At 49.8% G+C, this 18,031-nt stretch overlaps 1 protein-coding gene across 16 annotated transcripts in view; it reads right to left on the minus strand.

The window, feature by feature from the left end:
* SEMA6D (semaphorin 6D) overlaps nucleotides 1–18,031 on the minus strand; it is a 696,006-nt gene that overhangs the window by 29,903 nt on the left and 648,072 nt on the right. For 2 of the 16 annotated variants that reach the window (XM_068958260.1, XM_068958251.1), the window contains exon 1: nucleotides 1,028–1,141. The exons of 12 other annotated variants lie outside the window; for them this stretch is intronic. The gene's annotated coding sequence lies outside the window, so the exon portion shown is untranslated. Of the gene's footprint in view, nucleotides 1–864; nucleotides 1,142–18,031 lie in introns of those variants that run through there. 2 more of the 16 variants (XM_068958257.1, XM_068958256.1) reach the window with 2 other exon arrangements.

The raw sequence follows: 18,031 nt of genomic DNA on the forward strand, positions 1-18,031 counted from the left end.
ATGTGTGAAGCGTGTGTGTGCACGCACGCGCGCGCGTGTGTGTACATGGATAAGCTACAATACCATCTGTACAGCAAGTACCACATATGTGAGCATTATGAACCATCATAGCTGCTGCTCTGCTCAAAAGCAAATGTATTCTGAACCACGCACACACATAAATACAGATGACTTTACACACTGAGGGTCGAATTTTGCTTAAATTACAGGTTAATGCCTGTAGCAGAGCAATAATCTGACCGGAATTACAAAGCAACTCAAAGATGAGAGGAAACTGCTAATTTGAGATTAGCGGTGCACTATCTTCGTGCTAACAAGTGGGATACCCATTGCAACAGTATTTTCAATATATCCACCTAAAGCATACTTAACAGCATATTCCAACTTACACGACAAAACACAACGACAACCATCTAAAAGAGACCCCCTTTAAAACACGGGCATAATCTCCACCTAGAAATATCTATGCGACCTTTCATTTCCAGCCAGGGCTTATAAATAATAAAGCAGGCTTTAAACCCTTTCTAATTGCTCCCTGAAAGCTGCTGTATCGGTTTCTGCAGCGCTGAAACGCTTCCCCTCCCTCACCCCCCCCCCAAAAAAAAAGTTTCTCCGCTGTACACCTGAGCCGAGCCGTGTCTGCAGCAGGACCGGGGGCGCGCAGCGGGGCGGCACAGGGCTCCCTCGGAGCGCACTCTCGCACCCGATCCCATCCATACCCGACCGGGAGCCGGGGCGCGGCGCAGCCCCGCCGCCTCCCGCCGCCCGGGGCGCCCGGCGGCCCCCGCCGCGCTCCGCCGCCAACTGCGCCCCGCGGGGCGCCCGCTGCCCCCGCCGCCGCCCGCAGCCCCCGCCCCAACTCACCCGGAGCGCCCCGAGGGCGGCGGGCTGATTTCGCCGGGGATAAACAACCGGCGTCTCCTCGGCTCCCCGCACGGACGGACGGCCGGACGGCCGGCCGCCAGCCCGCCCCGCAGCGCAGCGCAGCGCAGCGCAGCGCGCCCAGGCCCCGCACCGCCCCGCGTACCTGCCGCCGCGCCGCCGCTCCCCACGGCCGCCCGCCGGCGGGGCCGCCTCCTCCGCCCGCTGCCCCCGCCGGGCGCCCCATCCCCTGCCGCTCCGCTCGGTGCCGAGCCAGCGCGGGGGCGGCGCGCCCGCCAGAGCCCACCCCCTTCCCGCTTGCTCTCCATCCCCCCCCCCCCCCCCAACCCAACCCCATATATTTATTTGCGCCCGCCCCCTCGTCGCGCCGCGCTGTCCCGCCGCGCCGCCCGCCCTCGCTCCGCCCTCCGCCGCCGCTCCGCGCAAACACCGCGCCGCCGCCGCCCGCTGCCAACTTTCCCGGTTCCCCCCTCCTGCCTCCATCTCTACCCCCCGCCCCCGCGGCCCTCACCGCGGCCCCGCGGCGGCAGCGCGCCCGCGCAGCCCCGGCCAGCTCCGCCGCCGCGCTCCGGCCCCGCCGTACCCCGGCAAACTTCGGACGTAGTTTTACCCCCTTCTTGGAAAATCCTCCCCCCCCGCCCCAAAACCCGTTCCCGTCCCGCCACCGCCCCGTAACCACCCAGGTAAACAGCTGGGGCGAAGCCAGCAAAAAGGCGTCTTTTTTTTTTTCCCCTTTTCCCTCGCCGTCGCCGCCTTCCCTTCTTAATACAGAAATTCTCATTTTCTACTTCGAAAGAAAAGTCATTGCGAGCAATGTAATTTTGCAGGCTAATGAGACTCAATTTTGCAGACAAGTACTTCACGGGCGGGGGTGGCGGTGGTGGGGAATGTCCTTGAAATGACATCTTTTTAAGTGGCTGTCCCAAATCCCGTCAGATATTGCAGAAACAAAGGGTTTAATCCCAGAAATGAAGTCCAGGAAATAGCTGTCACTTACTCATTTTTCACATGAAATATGAATTAATTAAGGCTTAAAGCAGCATGAAATATTTTGGATGCCCCTGGAAGGAAAAAAAAAAAAGAGGATTACTTGCCAAACTGTATTATCTGCGCTTTGTTACATGGTGGGAAAACAGAAAAATTCGGAGTAAAATTGGAGTTTGTCACTGGGGGTACGTGTCTGTCATTCACGGGATGCAATTCCCAAATTCCTGCCCCTGCTTTGCGCAGGTTGCTGGGCAGGGCTGTTGCCTCCTGCCCCCGTCTCACCTCCCTCCTGCCCTCCCAAGAGCAGCGCCGGACGGGCAGGCAGTATTTTGGGCTGATCCGGCAGGTTTGGCACACCCCGCCCGCGGTGGGAGCGCTGCCTCTTGGGAACCGATTCATCTCAGCGAGGGCGCCAGGATTTGGCCCATAGTAAATTCTCTTTAGAGACGGTGCCAACAAAATCTCTCAGCCATGGGAATAGGGCATTTTTGGCAACTCGATCCCTTGGCTGTCTCCCTCTGATGTTTCCTAGCGGTGACAGGCTAAAGGCGAAATCATTATGGGCTTCCTCGCAGCAAACACACAGCACAGCTATATTGCACCCCGGGAGCTTTTGCCTGCTTAAAGGTGCAAGGCGAGACTTTATTTTCTCTTGCGCGCGACCAGCCCCGAGCTAAAAAGTACCAAAATTTGCACAGTGCGTGAAGATGCTAGGATGGAGACTATTGCCCTGATTAGGAATCAAATCGCAGCCTGCAGACAAAAGAAAAGCCCATAGTGCAAATGTGACTGCATCAAAGGGAAGGCTTCAGCTCACAAGACCGCTCTGGGCCTTTTCCTTGGAAGTCCCTACTCGGCGCAGCCCCACTCGTACGCGGATTATGGCGGGGCCGTATGCCTGGGTGCAAGCTGCCCACGCTGGGAAATTACAATTGTGGGACTTGCTTCCCTGCTTTTTAAATGCCTGATGGTGGCGCCAGCCAGAAAAAGTGCAGGCCTCGAAGGCTGTCCGTATTTTTATTCTCTATATCCTTTTTTTGTGACCGGCTGCAGCAATTGCTGGGCAATGGTGCCTGGTCACCCTGCAGCAGGGCCCGGGGAAGCGCGGGCAGCCGGCGGTGCAACCTCTGCTCGCGCTGCAGCTCCCCTCTGCTCCGCAGGCAGGACAGCACCTTCTTCCCCACCGTATCTCCCCACCACAATCTAACTGGAGGCTTCCATATATCAGGATGAGAGATTAATACAGGTTAAATCTCCTTTTGCTTCAATTAGGCTGATGATACAATGCTGAGCATTGGAGCGCATCCCCGGAGGGCACAGGGTTTCAGCTGGAGGTACAACATGTTAAGAGGATTTTGGTATAGCCTAGAATCATATCAAAAATGAACCTTTAAATATTAAATACGCTGTTTATTACACTTTCAAAACTTGCTGCATGGCTAGAAACCACTTTCTGGAAGTATTTAAAGTATGTGCATTTGCAATATGTGTGCAGTGAGTAAAGGAATTAAACAGCCACAGGTTTTAACACAAATATATGCAGGCGCCTATTGATATGATAAACCATCAGCAGCATGTGCTGCAAAGCTCCTTAAATCCTCATTGACACAATAGACCACTATTGTGTCAATAGTCTGCAGATTAATGGGGTATTGTCAAGCTATTTTAGGCCTTAACTTTCATTTATCCTGAAACTTGTTCTTCATTGTAACTCTTAACCTTTGGATTCTGCCAACACATTTCTTGTCACAAATATATTAATGGAATTAAAAGAAACCTGGCTTTTAAATGTTAATTACCTCTACAGTGATTGATTTGTAAAAGAAACACATCAGCAGAACTGGAAAGTAGAGAGGCACAATAAAATGGACTGAGCGTCAGCCAGGAGCCCGCAGTGCCGGAGGAGGCACCTCGCGCCGCCGAGCCCGGCCGTGCAGCAAATGGCAACGGCAGCAGCTACTCACCCTCTCTCCTAGGTGTAGCTTATGGATGCTTCCTGTTTTCCACCGCGCTTCTCACTCTCAAAGTGTTGTACGGACTTAAGCAACACTCTTTTTGTTAACCAGTTTGAAGACGTAAGCAACATATTCAAAATTTATGCACACATAAAAGAATCACCATCTGTTTGGACAATATATTGAGGTTTTTGCTTTATTAAAAATATGGATAATATTAAACTGATGCGCGCTCCAAATGGACATTGTATTCCACTTGAATGCCTCCGCTGGGCTCGTAACCAAGGCTGAGCTGGTTTCAGGGAGCGCAGCAGCTCATTAAAACCGCCCCGTCTTGGTAAGGAAGCGGAGGGGCCCGCAGCGCGGGGCAGGTGCCACGTTTCGTGCCCCTCCTGCCTGGGAAGGTGCGCTCCAGCAAACACCCGGCGCTTAGGGAAGCGGGACTGCGTCTGCGGCAGCGCTGGCTCGGCAGCTGGCACGCGACCGACGCGAGGCCTCGGCTGCCGAACGACAGGAAAACTTGTCTTTGGAGGACAGCTTCATTTAAGCTGTGTCATTTCCAATGAAAACAGCAAATGTCACTTACAGAAGCATGGTCACATCACAGCACTGCCAGGAAGTGATGATGTTATACTGTAAGAGTCATTATGTTTTAACCAAATATTTTCTTTTCCTTTCCTCCAAAAAAGCACCACATTGCAACCGTGCTTATAGCCATCTGTCTACAGGGTGGAATTGTACAGAGTAATTGATACGTGATTTACTATGGATCAGCTAGGTAATTTATGATGAAGTAGACATACGCAGTTTTTATATTCACTGTATTTAGACCTAAGTTGCGATGTGCAGATGTTATGACTTATCTTGATTGTAATTCATTTTGATAAAAAAGAGAATAGAGTTTATTTATTATGAATGCATATAAATGGTTGGACAATTTAAGGCACTCTTCAGTGACTAATGTTCCCAAAGCAGAGGTAAATATTAGTCTGTCTGATAATATTAGTTTCTATTAACCACCTAGAAATATTATTTTCATGCAGCTCTAGTTTTACCTGCCTTAGTGCCTTGTCAATACCTGGGGAGCTGCCGTGCAGGGCAGGGCAGACAGTCACAGCCATATATAGTGCTTGAATAAATGTGGAACAATTTCCGAGAAAAACAGGCTTTTCATCTCTATTGATCAGTGAACAATTCTCTCCTTTGGATTTTTAAAAACATAAATGTAAAAAATAGGAAGCCCAAACTATGACATTTCTCAGCTCATCATGGCAACACGGTTAAAGACACACACACACACACAAGCCGACAGCTCATTACAGCGGTCCACCGCTAACGTCCGCAGCGCAGAATTACTTGTTTTCCAGTGCTCCCCGTTGCTTGTCAGATGGACATCTTCCATCTTTCTGCAGCATCACGTCTCCACGAACCCTCGCCGTAGCTAGTGCTCTCTTTGTGGCCACTCGTTCACCCCTGCTGCCTCCTCCCCAGTTTAAATCCCACGACGATGGGTCCTTAATCTGCCTGGAGGGCATTTAGATGTTATCCCTCTTCAGTCACCTGAACCCGTGTTGCCTGGGGAGCTCTAGGTGGAGATGGCACTGGCTGGCAAAGCACTACAACGGAGCCAGCCCTTTTTGTTCCCTAAGTCCGGCGCTTGCAGCAGTATCAACACGCGTCAGAAGTGAGACATTTCAGAGCACGGTCGCTCGTGATTTACACTGATTGGCTAAAAATAGCAAACTGCTAATGTAGCATGGCTGTGCTCCGTTGATACAGGCAAATAATTGGGTATAAGTCAAATACCGTATAAAGAGCGGTAAGTATAAAAAAAGACATTGTAATTTTATCTCTGTAAGTAGAATCCAATTCAGGTAGCATATAAGCCTAGCTCTTTCTTTATAAAGCTCAAAGGAAAGAAAATAATCTCATATTTTCCAAATGATGTGAAACCTCCTTTTTCACCCTTGTCAGTTTTCAGAAAATTATAGGAGGTGCTTTTAAGTGATTAGCATTTTGTGAAATATAGGGAGACACAGAACAGTTTTAACACTTTCTTTTAAGATCTTCATGGATACTGTGTTGAGAGTTGTTTTTAAAGTAGTTTTTTAGGAGTATTTCTGCCTGTCAAAACCTCAATTTAACATCATTGTTCTCTCTGTTTTAGATCTGTCTAGCCTGCCTCCTCTTTGGGGATGTGCAGAAATCTCAGGTGGCATGCCTGTCAGCTTCAAGATGTAGTGATAATTTTCCGCTAACACGGATGGGATGTGCACCCCAACTTGGCAAGCTGAGCCTGGCTCTGCACCGTATCAACATCTGCACATGCTTCTGCTCTTGCATTTGTCTTTCTAGCTGGTGTAAAAACGGCTCCGCGCCTCTGTTCTGTGCCCAGTCGGGATCACCACCACCACTTGGCCTTGAGAAGCGTACACAACACTAGCTCTGCATTGCACTTTTAAGTGCTCTCAGTCCTTACTTTAGCAAAAGTCCGACTGAAATACGGTCCGCTTGCTCTCCAATTCCCCCACGTCCTCTAGGAAGGCGGAGGACATGTGCCAGTAATTAATAAAAATAACTGAAAAACAAATGCCTTTTTATGCTTTGGCAGCACCGCGTGGGTCAGCCAGCGAGGACTGTGTGGGATCCAGCGCAGATGAGACTGAGGCAGCCGGAGGCCAGAAATTCCTCCTGCTCCCAGGCCTCGTGGCTGGCAGAGGGAATCAATCCCACGTCAGCAGAGACGGCAAAGGCACAGACACAAGGTTGGTAAAGTTTTGCACTGTGTCTTTTACTGCTTCAGGTGTGCTTGTAACAAAATCTGGGTGACTTTTTGTCAAAACTAATAAAAGGGATTCAAGCAGGGAACGTAACTGGGCACAGTCTAGCTGCAAAACTGGTCTTTCCTGCTGACACGCTCCCCATCACCTTTAACTGTGCAAAGCCAGCTCTTTCAGCCAGCGAGTCTGGCCACGGCACCTTCCTGCGCAGATTGCTGCAACAGTAGTATATGATTAATTCCTGGTCGTTGCAAAAGAATAATCTCGAGGAAAAGTCCCAAAGGCGGCCAGGCTGCAGAGGGCAGCAGGCAGAGAGCTGGGAAGAGCAAAACCTCGCTGAAGGCACTGCCGTGGTGCCCGGGGGCCAGTGCTGCCAACGCCCCTCAGCACCCAGTCTCCAGGAATCACTGAAAGCAAGAAACCCCCCCGCTTTCTTTACAATCATTAGCTTTTTAGGTAGGTATATTACCTCGCCTATCATTTGATGGGAAATTCATTTCAAACATCCAAGGCAATATAAACAAAATACTCTAATTAGATTTAATGGCATACTTCCAAGACTAATAGGTGATCTTCATCACAGTCTATGATTTTAATTTCCAAAATTTCATTTGTCATGACGCTATTCAGTCAGTACAGTTTCGCCATCCGCAGTGTTTCACCTCTACAGTTCCTCACTAGCAGTAAATACTGCGTTTTTTTTCAGGCATAGACAGATGAAAAGAGGTATTAGTAATAAATTTGTGTTGATGGTATATCATTGCAAACATGATGACAAGATACTTAATGTTATCTACTTAATTATATATAGCAACTTAAGTTACTCAAAATCACTTTTCCATCCCATTTTAGGGGATTACCTAACCCTGTAATCGATTGTGTATGATGAATCCCTCTTGCCCTATGGAGACCCAGTGACCTTCACAGCAGAAAGAAGCCTGAAAACTTTCATTATATCACTGTTATTTATGTGTAAATTACCAGATAACGTAGGATGGGAACAGACAATAATTTTACCTTTTTATTTACTTCACGGGCTCAGACTTTAAGTGTTTTATGGCCTGGCTCAAGAGATATATTATGGCCTATCGGTAAGAATGACCAAAGGCAAGACTGATGGAAAAGACTTTAAGGAAAATCAAATATTCCTTCAGAAATTTAGTCAGTCTCGCAGCTTGCAGAGGTAGCAGCTTTCCTCCAGCTCAGAGCTGCCGTCTACTCTAAGCGTCCCAGCCCCAAACTTGCAGTTAGTGGGTGAGGCAACTGCACCCGGGTTATAAATACCAGTAGATTAATTTATCTCTAGATCAGTATCGCATTACTCATGACAGAGCCCATAAAATCCAGCGTGAATCAGCCTGGCTTCGTACAGCAACAATCACATCCTACACGAAGGTGAGTCCACAGGTAACAGCTGATGACATTTTACAGTAGCGGAGGTTTTAGCAGTACGGAAAACGTAAGCAGTTAGGCAAGAGCGCGTGTACAGGCTCACGCAGGCACAGGCGCACCCAGACCTCGCTCCTTCGCTGTCCCACCAAATATAACTCGCCGGATTAAGGCCCTAAATATGACCCTAGGAATGCAATCGAGCACAGTTCGAATCCCTCGTGCAAGCCCGAGGTAGCTCCTTGGGCCGGCGCAGCTGAGCAGCTGTCCAGCCAAAACTGAGCCAGGAGCCAAAACCCTGCCTCATTTGGGTGACAGGAAAACAGTTGTAAGGGATCACACAGACATTTTTCATGCTCGATGGAGGGAGGGTGCTCAGAAAATAGCTAACGCCAGTAATCCCTAAAGATAGTGAGCTCGTACATTCGTATCTGCGTGAATGCTGGAATAAAGCTGTGGAACAAGTTGTGTTTGCCCCCCGCGCTCCCGCCGGGCCGAATGCACGCTCTCACCCTAGGTCTGGAGAAGGATGAGCGGACAATTTACCTTTACCTCTGTGACACATGCAGAAAGCTCATAGCCCAAGCAGCAGCCACAATAACAGGAGCTGCTGCCTCTGGCATACCAACTTGAGTTTCTATTTAGCGCATGGCCCTTGACGTCTAAGTAGCTGGCATTAGCCTAGAATATTTTGTTCTTGGGACATAGGTGGATACCTTTAATTATTTTTTTAGCACTTATGGCCTTATCTGACATGACAGTTTGTTTGAAAAATGACTTCTGGCTTTGGCAAACCTCCCTGTTCCCTCTGGTGTGTGAGCTGCGGGCTGCAAAGTCTCTTCTCCTGAATAGCCGCAAGAGAGGCAGCCATGAAAGTGTCGCTCTTCTCTGTTCTGTGCTCCGCAGGTTAGCACAGAAGAAAAATTTCCACTTACACAAAGCGAGAGAGTACAAACAAGGTGAAGTATTCTTTTTTCTCTATATACCACGTTATAACAACTGAGACGCAAAAGCGAGTGCAAGCGCCTTTCATCCTCTGGAGCTACTGCTACTCCTGGTGCCCCACCAACGCTTGATGTGGTGCACCGCTTCCTAGAGCAACTCTCCTGCTAGTGATCCAGGGCCACGGCTGACTGCTGCTCTTCCGGGGATGCCAGATGACAGCTCCTCAGCTTTGAGGTGGCAGTAGGTGACAGGGAGCTGGAAGGCCCGTTTCATCTCCACGCCGTTGCAGTGATCACAGTCTGCCAGCTGCCGTGTGACTGTGCGTGTCAGCCCGCCGACCGGGAGCGATGCAAAGCTCCCCGGGATCTGGGGGACGCAGTCTCCCACGACAAGTCGCGCAGGAAACGGGCGCGCAAGGGAGAGGTCAGGGAGGAGGACAGGTACGCGAGGAGAGCGGTGCGCGTGGGGTCAAAAGCGCAGAAAGCAGTTCAGAGCCAAGGAAGTACGGTACAGCCGAGGACATCTCCTTCTGGCAGCGCATGCTGGTAGAGCGAACACAGCAAAAATACACAACAAAGAAGCAACCAGTCATCATCAAGTTATTACTAAATCCTCTTGATTTGGGGAAACAGGCTCGGGTAGGAATGCCAACGCTGTTATCTAACGTGGCTTCACAGGAAGAAACCGTGACAGCTCCGTTCTCGGCCCGCACCGGGACTGCTGCAGCCGAGGCCGCCGCGGCTGCCAGCGCCGCCCGCCTCTCTCCTGCCTCTTTGTGGATAAGGGGAGGGCGCGAAAAGTGATTCTCCAGCTGGGCGGCAGTGGAAGAAACAGTATTTGTGGCTCCAGCCAAAGTTTTCCAGCTCCTTTTATAGATTCACCTCTTTTTAATTAGTCGCGTAACAAGGTGCCAGGATTTTAGCAGCCACGTTATAGCAAATAAATCATTTTATAATAAAGTCTCTGTTCTCCAGCAGCCAAAGATAACTGCGGGTTACTCACAGCTTTCCTATCATTTCAGAGGTGGATTTTTTTATCAGAGGTGCTGAGCGCTGCGCTCAGCTTCAGGTGCCTCCTGGCTAACGTCCCGCGTCCGGGGGAATCGCGCCGATCCTTTGTCTTGCTCGGCCGCCCGCTGCACGCCGGCACGGCGATCCTGCTCCATCCTTTCTCTTCCTGCCATCATTAACCACGTGGGCGGCTCAGGCCAAGGGCTCAGCCCCGAAGCAGGGAGGGAGGAGAGGTCCCTGCCTCCCCACGCAGCCAGACGCGCCGGAGAGCCTCGCCACGTCCCGCCACCCGGCGAGAGCCTCTGCCAGGCCGGGCCAGAGCGCGCTGGTGGTAGGACAGCGCTCTGTCCCGGCACGGCGGCGAGCAAGGGCCGGGAGCCGGGCGAAGGCAGCCCCGGCCGCGGGGGAGCGAGGTGGGTCGTACCTTGCTCCTGGCCCCCTGTACTGTCACGGGGCTGGTGCCGGGCTGGCAATTCAGATCCAGATCCTGTCTAGAAGGGTCAGGGCATCAGGTGTGCACGTGCTCCTGGGGTCGCAGGCGATCAGGGCTGCCCTTAAAGCTGCGTGGTTTGGTGCCCTGCCCACGTTTCGGCTCCCTCCCTGCGGGATGGCAGCGGGGAGAGCCGCGCGCGGCGGCTTGCTCTGCTCGGCGCTCCTCCGGGGAGCTCCGGACGGGGCCAAAGTCTCTGCTTTCCCCAGGATCTCCAAAACTCTTCAGAGAAGACCTGATGACAGACAGCCTGTTGATTTTGGTTGGGACGGCATGAAGATCCCTCTTCTCTCCTCGTTGCCAAAGGAAAAAACAATTGAACTATATTTTTCAAATGTCATTCTGGGGAGCCAACCCTCAAACTCTTCCTCACATATAAAATGTCCTGGCAGGATTACCACATAATATCCATTGCAGGAATGGAAAATATCAAAGGATTATGGTTTAAAATGAAATAAAAAAGCACCCTTTCTCGTCTCAAAAACAATAGGCTCTTCCTCTGCCTTCCCCACCTGCAAACTACCACGCACTTTGGAAGAGCGGGATTAAGTAGCCACAATAAACACACCCATGCGAGGCCAGCAAGTGCAAGTGGAAGCAATCGCTTCGCTTTTTAGCCCAAACCTTCTGTTACTGTAGCAAATGAGATTTTTTTGCAGCTGACTAACAGAAGCCGATTTAGGCCCTTTGCACTGGCTGCCAGCAACTGTTCCCACTCCAAAAATAGCCTATTGAAGAGCGGAGTGTCAGTTGCGGTCTTCAACAGGCTGCTTCTGCAAACCCATTGTTCGAGGGCACCTACTTCACATGCAACCTGGCACGGCCCCGCCGGCCGCCGCGGGCAAAGCGCCACACGGACAGATGGGCGACGGGCAGGCGGCGCCACCGACTCGGGCTCTACATCAACCTTGACTAACAAAGGTTGTACTCCCAGCTGAGCGCCCCAAAGCCTCCCGTTGTGCTCTACCACAACCTACGTCCTCACCCGTGTTGCTGTGTGGCCTCACCTATGGGTTATTTAAGCCGTTTCTATTTGCTTTTGAGCCCACGGGGCTCTGCTCGCCCGGGTACCAGGCCTGGGCGAGCCTGGCCTGCCACGCTCGACAGCGACGCTGTGGGCACGCGCGCGGTGCTCGTCTTTCAGTGCCTTTCTCCCCATCGGGGCATTTCAAAAGCACCTCAGCGTGCTGCAATCACAGCGAATGCCTCCAGGAAACCTCAACAGCCCCGGGAGCAGCGAGAAGGCCGTGGTGTCGGATCGCGGGCATGGGTCGTCGGAGTCCAACACACGGTTAATCGCAGCGCTCAGGTCGAGCTACCTGTCGTGTAAACATCTGCCCAAGTACCAGTGGTGAGAGCAGTAATGCCCTCACTTTGTACCAGTTTCACAAATCCTCACGCTCTCAGGTGCGTCACAAGAGCATCAGGCCTCGATGAACTGGGATTCATATGCCGTAGCCTCAGGAGACTAATAGGACAATGAAACCTCCACCTTTCGACGTGCCTTGTGCAAAAGGGGCTCAGCTCTCTACTGAAAAGCCAGCCTGTGTGTGGAGACTTTATCTAGATTCTTCAGTAGTACCCATCTGTATTAAACATGTTATAGAGTCCCAAATTAATGCATGTAAACTGTATCTGCATCTTTTCAGAATCCCCTCTTGTATGTCCCATGAAGCTATTAGTTTAGCTATCACTAGGTATTAAAATTTAAAAGGGTCACTAAATGCATATTGCTAGAAGGAAACAACATTAGTTACACATTACCAGAACAAAACTAAATTAAGAAACAGCTCATTTCCTTTGTACCATCAATATTTTACTCAGCCATAGCCTGGATGCTTGTACTCACAAAAAGGAATTAATCATTCATGTGCTAATGTACATCCATTATTTTTAAATCATCACTTAAGTAATCATTTTTGTGTGTGCTCAGATGTGTGATGCCTGCTTATGAAAGTGCAGCAAAAATCAATACAAATTAAATAAAATTTAGAAGGTGAATATCTGTGAAACGGATGCAAAAGAATTCTCCACGCAGCAACATTGTAATCAAATTTCTGTAAAACTGTTGGCGAGTCATCATTTGGGAAAGATACTGGTCTAATGCTAAACTTATTTACATGCCACGCTTCCCTCTTCAGTTCAGTGGAAGCATACACAACGCAGTTCATCACAAATTCTGTCTTAAAACCTGCATAAAACTGAAACAAAACAAACACTTCACTGCAATTTAATTTGGTACTGCCATTTGCCAACAGCTTATTTTCCGAGAAGCACACCGCTCCCATCGTCACGGCATTTGCGCGCGGGCATCTGGGCGCCTCGCCGGGCGGCGCGCACGGGCCCCCGGCTCCTAGGGCCCGCCGGGGGCACCCCACCGCCGAAGCAGATCTGCCCTCTCCTGCAAAGCGTCGCAGCCCTTAATGTCCACCCAGCGCGGATCACAGCGATCGGTGTCTCATCCCCCGCGTCCCCGAAACGGGCTCCCGGTACCTCCTGGCCGGAGTTGCTGCTGCCTTGGGCTTATCATTTACACCCGGGCCAAGTGCCGCCCGCTCAGGAGCCCACTGTACTCAGACACAAATTACCGCTCCTTCACTCAGACACAGATATCTATCTAAGGTGCAAGGCAGTGAAGAAGAGCAGCTAGTGCTGGCTGCGTATAACAGAGTTAAGATGGCCCTACTAGATTGGAGCCCACAGGCCCAAGGAAGTTAAATCGTCTTTTACTGAAAATGTGATTGCGTCTTTTAAGCTATACCTAGTGGTGGAAGAACAAGGCAATGCTGCTAGACCCCTGCAAGTACAACGAATTTCACCAAAGAGCAGCGTATTACTTGAAGTGGAATTTGGTGTAGCAGTGCTGTGGGTTTCTTCTTTTTCCTACTGCTATAGTAATTTTATGATGATGTATTTTGATGACAATTTAAAGGAGCTCTGTGTTTATGAGGTAATAACAAAATCTCCTGCAAAATAAACTCCAAGGCCAAGTTGTCTGTTAATATATGGTACGGCTTTTTGTAAATTAATAGAGATGAGCTGGAATAATGCTCAGGAGAAAGCAAGCGAGAGAGTGCGTACCTTGACTTCAAGAAGGGAAGACTTGGGTTCCGGTTTTGAGCTAAGACCTCAAATTCTCACTCTGTGAAATGGAAAAAATGATCCCACAAGCAATAATTTCATTTTGCAGCAACTTCTGAGGCTCAGTGGTGGGTTCGCACTCGGCACTGCACCAAAAGCAACGATTTTGGATGTTTCCGTTTTGAACAGTGGACCTCTCTCTTTTTTTCCCCCTCCTTCCTAGACCCAAATCTCCTGCTGAAAGGTGTGGAAACCTGTGCACCTCTGTGGAATACTTCTTCCTCACCAAAACAGCATACGTCCAGCCGGCTCATCAGCGAGTTTCACTGGGTGCATGACAGAAAAGCACAACGTATAACCAGCTTTTTGATAGTGGATAATGGAAGCACCACCAACTGACTGTGCGTCAGAGACGTACAGTGAGTGAAGGACTGCACAGTAACTGAGGAGATCACTCTTCCTTCAGAGAAAGCCCCTAGAGAAGCCGGGCTTGGCCACAGCCGAGGGAGGACTGCAGGACCGCGCTGGGACGGAGGGTGGTGTGGGTTGCGCCTGCTTGCAGGCAGCAGGGCAAGCCCACCCCTCGCGCCCTCCGGCAGCGCAACGCAAAGCACACCACCAACCTGCTACCGCAGCCCTGCACGCGCACGTGAGTCAGCCACCTTGCAGCACGGGATTGCCTCCGTTTACTTAATTTCAGCGTAATCAAGTGACAACGCGTGGTCACGAGCAGCACACGAGGCAACGAACAGCGGCCGCATGAAGCGTCTACCAGAGCTGAAAGCCGTTAACTGGCAGCTTACTATGCAGGACAAACGCTCTTGCAGCTACGCAAATAATTAAACAGAGGTACCCCTTGTAAAGTTTTTCCCACGTGCACCACCACAGAGGACCTCCCAGCACCTCCGAGGCACCCAGCACCTCACGCAGCTGCCTGCGGGCACCCCTTCACCTGCGCACAAATCCAGCACAGCGCAAGCGTCCGGCGTCAGCTCTGAAACGCACTTCGTAAGGGCGCAAAGGGTCAACGCGTCCCTCTCCGGCTTATGGCAGCAGCGCTAACGGGGGGAGCTGGCTCATCGGTGGATGAAATGAGATTTTCAAGTTGTTTTCAAATGATGAAGTAGTTTTCGGAGCTCACCCAGTTTGTGCCTACATACACGATTTATGAATATATTTTTCAAATAACGTATCTGGCAAATTTTAAAAACATTTCTGGCTAATTGCTTTTATTACTCATCAATCCCAAAAGGGGAATAGCAAGATAAGATTATATTTTGCAATTTGTTATTTTAGAGTCGCTCTCTTGTCACAGGCCACTGAAAGTGATGGCAATGTAAATAATGGATCCAGGGCTTTCCACAATTTTTCTTAGGATTATCGTTGATTTTCTTTGTTCAAGCTAGACTCAACTTTGCAAGCGCAACTAGACAGAAGACTGGCCAGTTTCACACTTTACTTTATAGTTTAATAATTGGCTGGTGAAATTACAATTGCTTTCAGCCCTGCATGATTTTTTTTTTTTACAGTACTTTCGCTCTATACCACGCCTATGTTTCCGCCTATTCCTTACCGGGCCCCATTCAGAAATATCATTCTGAGGATCACATTTTCCTGTTAAAGGCTTGATTGAAAGACGGATTCAGGGCTTTGACACATGCTCAGCTAACAAAGCAGATGCAGCAATTTCCTCAAGCTGCTTGTCACCACCTGCTTGTCAGATGCTGCATCCTGCCACCGAAGGGCGGACAGAAAACACGGGGGAGCGTTCGCTAGCTGCTTCAGTGCCACGTCCTGCAGCTTAGCTAAACTCCCCGGACATGCTCCTTTCTGCTTGCAGACGGCTTAACCTCTGACACGCACTTAGGGCCCACCGCAGGAGACTGGCAGCATTAATGGTCTTGGCTGTTGTGCTGATGGAGACCAGAGCTTGCAGTCCTGCGGAGAGCAGCGTGCCGGAGGACTCTCAAGCCCGGCCCAGGTAGTCACTGGGGCGCTGTCGGGGTGGAGGAGGCTGCCGGCACTGATCTGACTGCAGGACCCAGCGTCTGGGCTGTGCACGCACTGCCCATCTGGATGCGGACACTCATTCCCAGGCCCTGCACCTTTCTACTGCCCCTCTGCCACCTGGCGACACTGCCGGCCGCAGGGATCCTGCGACCGCTCCCCGTGCTCACTGGGCACAGCCAGCCCAACCACCCGCTTAAGCTACATGCGCCTAATGTAGATTTAACCTGTGACACCTTAGAGGAGAATTCAGGGGAAGTCTTGGAGACGGCTCTGCTGGAGAAACGCGGGGAAATTTCTGCCATGGGACTGGTCACTGGGGAAGGTAGAGTCTTAAACCACAGAAATGGTTTGTTAGCTGACGCTGCGGGTTCACAGCCACTTTGCTGGCACTATTAACAGTGAGGGAGGTTACACTTAGATGTAAATCTCTGCAAGATCAGCATGTACACACCCTTCCCAAACCTGCTCATGCAGCCTTCATATAAGGCCACAAAGAGCTGTTGATTCAGGGATTTTTTTTTTTTTTTAAATAACACAAATGTATTTTTTGGAATTTAAATTGTCGAACTTAAAGGAGTCTGCTTTCATTAAAAAAATAAACCAGGACAACATAGAAAGCACAGCCGAGCTCCACCAGCCAGCGACCTTGCATGGAGCACAGCAGCCCGTGCACGTTACGTTGACAACTTCGTTTCTGAGAACGTGCCTTGCTCGCATACCCAGCCCTGCAAACACACCCTGCCAGGCTCATCGGCATGGGCCAAACTTACTGCTGGATCCAGGGCTTTCAAATAAGGTGCAAGAGGTGTCTCCTTAACACTCTTTGGTAGCACTGAAAACCCATTGCCAAGACAGAAAATTCAACAATCAACCCCATTTGCTTTGTGGCAGGGTATTTTTTTCTTTTGTGTACATTTTTGACTTATCTTCGTCTTCAGTGGAGGGTGATAAGCTGTGGTATTGTTACCCAAACAGCTCAAAAATCCCAACTCCGGAAAGCAGGGCAAGCGGAGGCACTTCAGGAACTAATGAGAGTGGAGAGCTTTGCATATTCATAGCACAGGGGAGCAGGAGCCGCACAGCGATTATGCAGGGCGAACAGCCGCCACCAACCAGCGCGCTGATCCCTGCTTGTTGGAGGGGGAGAGAAACGATTTCTAACTGGCTAAGATAAGTCTGTTATCGTCAAATACATATTTGACTAGAGTAAATGGCTCCAAATCAGAAAAATGACATTTTTGTGCTGGCTGTTTATAAACAGGATACAGTTAGCGTACGGCACCCGCAGCTGCAGTAGCTCCAGTTTTTCAAGGCCAGACTCAAATGTATCATACTTTATCACTAGTTTTCATGTTTACTATACCCAAGGCCATACAGCATTTTACAGTGAAACCAAGCAAATGACTGCTCTGCTGGCACTCAGTATGTTACAACAGGTCATTGTTTTCAGGAGAGCTTATATCTTCACGTGAAACTTTAATCAGAGCATCACAGCCCCAGTCCTGTTTTCGATAAAGTTAACGGCAACGTCGTCAGGAAGCGCGCAACTGGGTCTGCAGCCAGTAAAACTGAAAACTGGGAAACCTCTTAAATATTAAGAGTGAGTTTAGCTGCGCCTGGGTGAGTCTGCAATTATTTTACATAGGGAACAATCGGGAAACATTAGCTAGACCATAATTTGTAAAACTTTGTCAAAGGTAGATGCACTCAAAGTGGCTACGCTACTTATGGGCAAGGAATATTACTTAAGCAAATTGATATTGTGTGCATAGTACTGACTGATGGGTGTTGCATTTCGACACAGCTCAAGAACTACAGTACTAAAATCTGCCAGGCATTGATGGAAGTTGTGCTCCAAACCGATCTGTAGAGCGTTTGCCTTTGATTCCAAAATAACTACTGCAACTTATCTACAGCCGGCAAAACACATTCCCTTGATGCCAACAGAAAATTGCAGTGAGTGGACCATCATCATCATCATCCTTCAACCTCCCTTCTGTGGACAACATTGGAAAGGTCTGCTTCTCTTGTTGTTGTCCCCCGCCCCCAACTGTCAGTGATATTACTAATAAGCGTTGAAACAAAAGAACAATTTGTTCCTTTAGAATTAGCACCATGACTGCGCTCCGTATGGAAATAAGGTTATTCTGCACTAATGAAACTGCTGAGCTGAATGCGCAGTTTGAAGTTCACAGCCCACTGAAATGATGATTTATGGATCTTTTCTTGAAAGTTATTTGTGTTAACATTATAAATAACATATTTCTATCACTAGGCCTTTGAAAGGGGGCTTCCTTTTGCAAGATTCTCCTCTTGTCTATTGAGGATGCTTTTGTTCCCTTGAGACTAGCCGGAAGGAGGGCTTAAAGTGTTACAGGGCACTAGAAACCTCCTAAGTTTCTGCTTTCAGATAAAGCCTTGGCAGTGGACATCGCAGTGGAAAGCCCTTCTTCTGTACTATCCCCCATTTACATACGGTCTGGGCTCTGGGAAGACAAGTCA

The sequence above is a fragment of the Struthio camelus genome, chromosome 12 (assembly GCF_040807025.1).
Source record: "Struthio camelus isolate bStrCam1 chromosome 12, bStrCam1.hap1, whole genome shotgun sequence".
NCBI classification, from domain to species: Eukaryota; Metazoa; Chordata; class Aves; order Struthioniformes; family Struthionidae; genus Struthio; species Struthio camelus.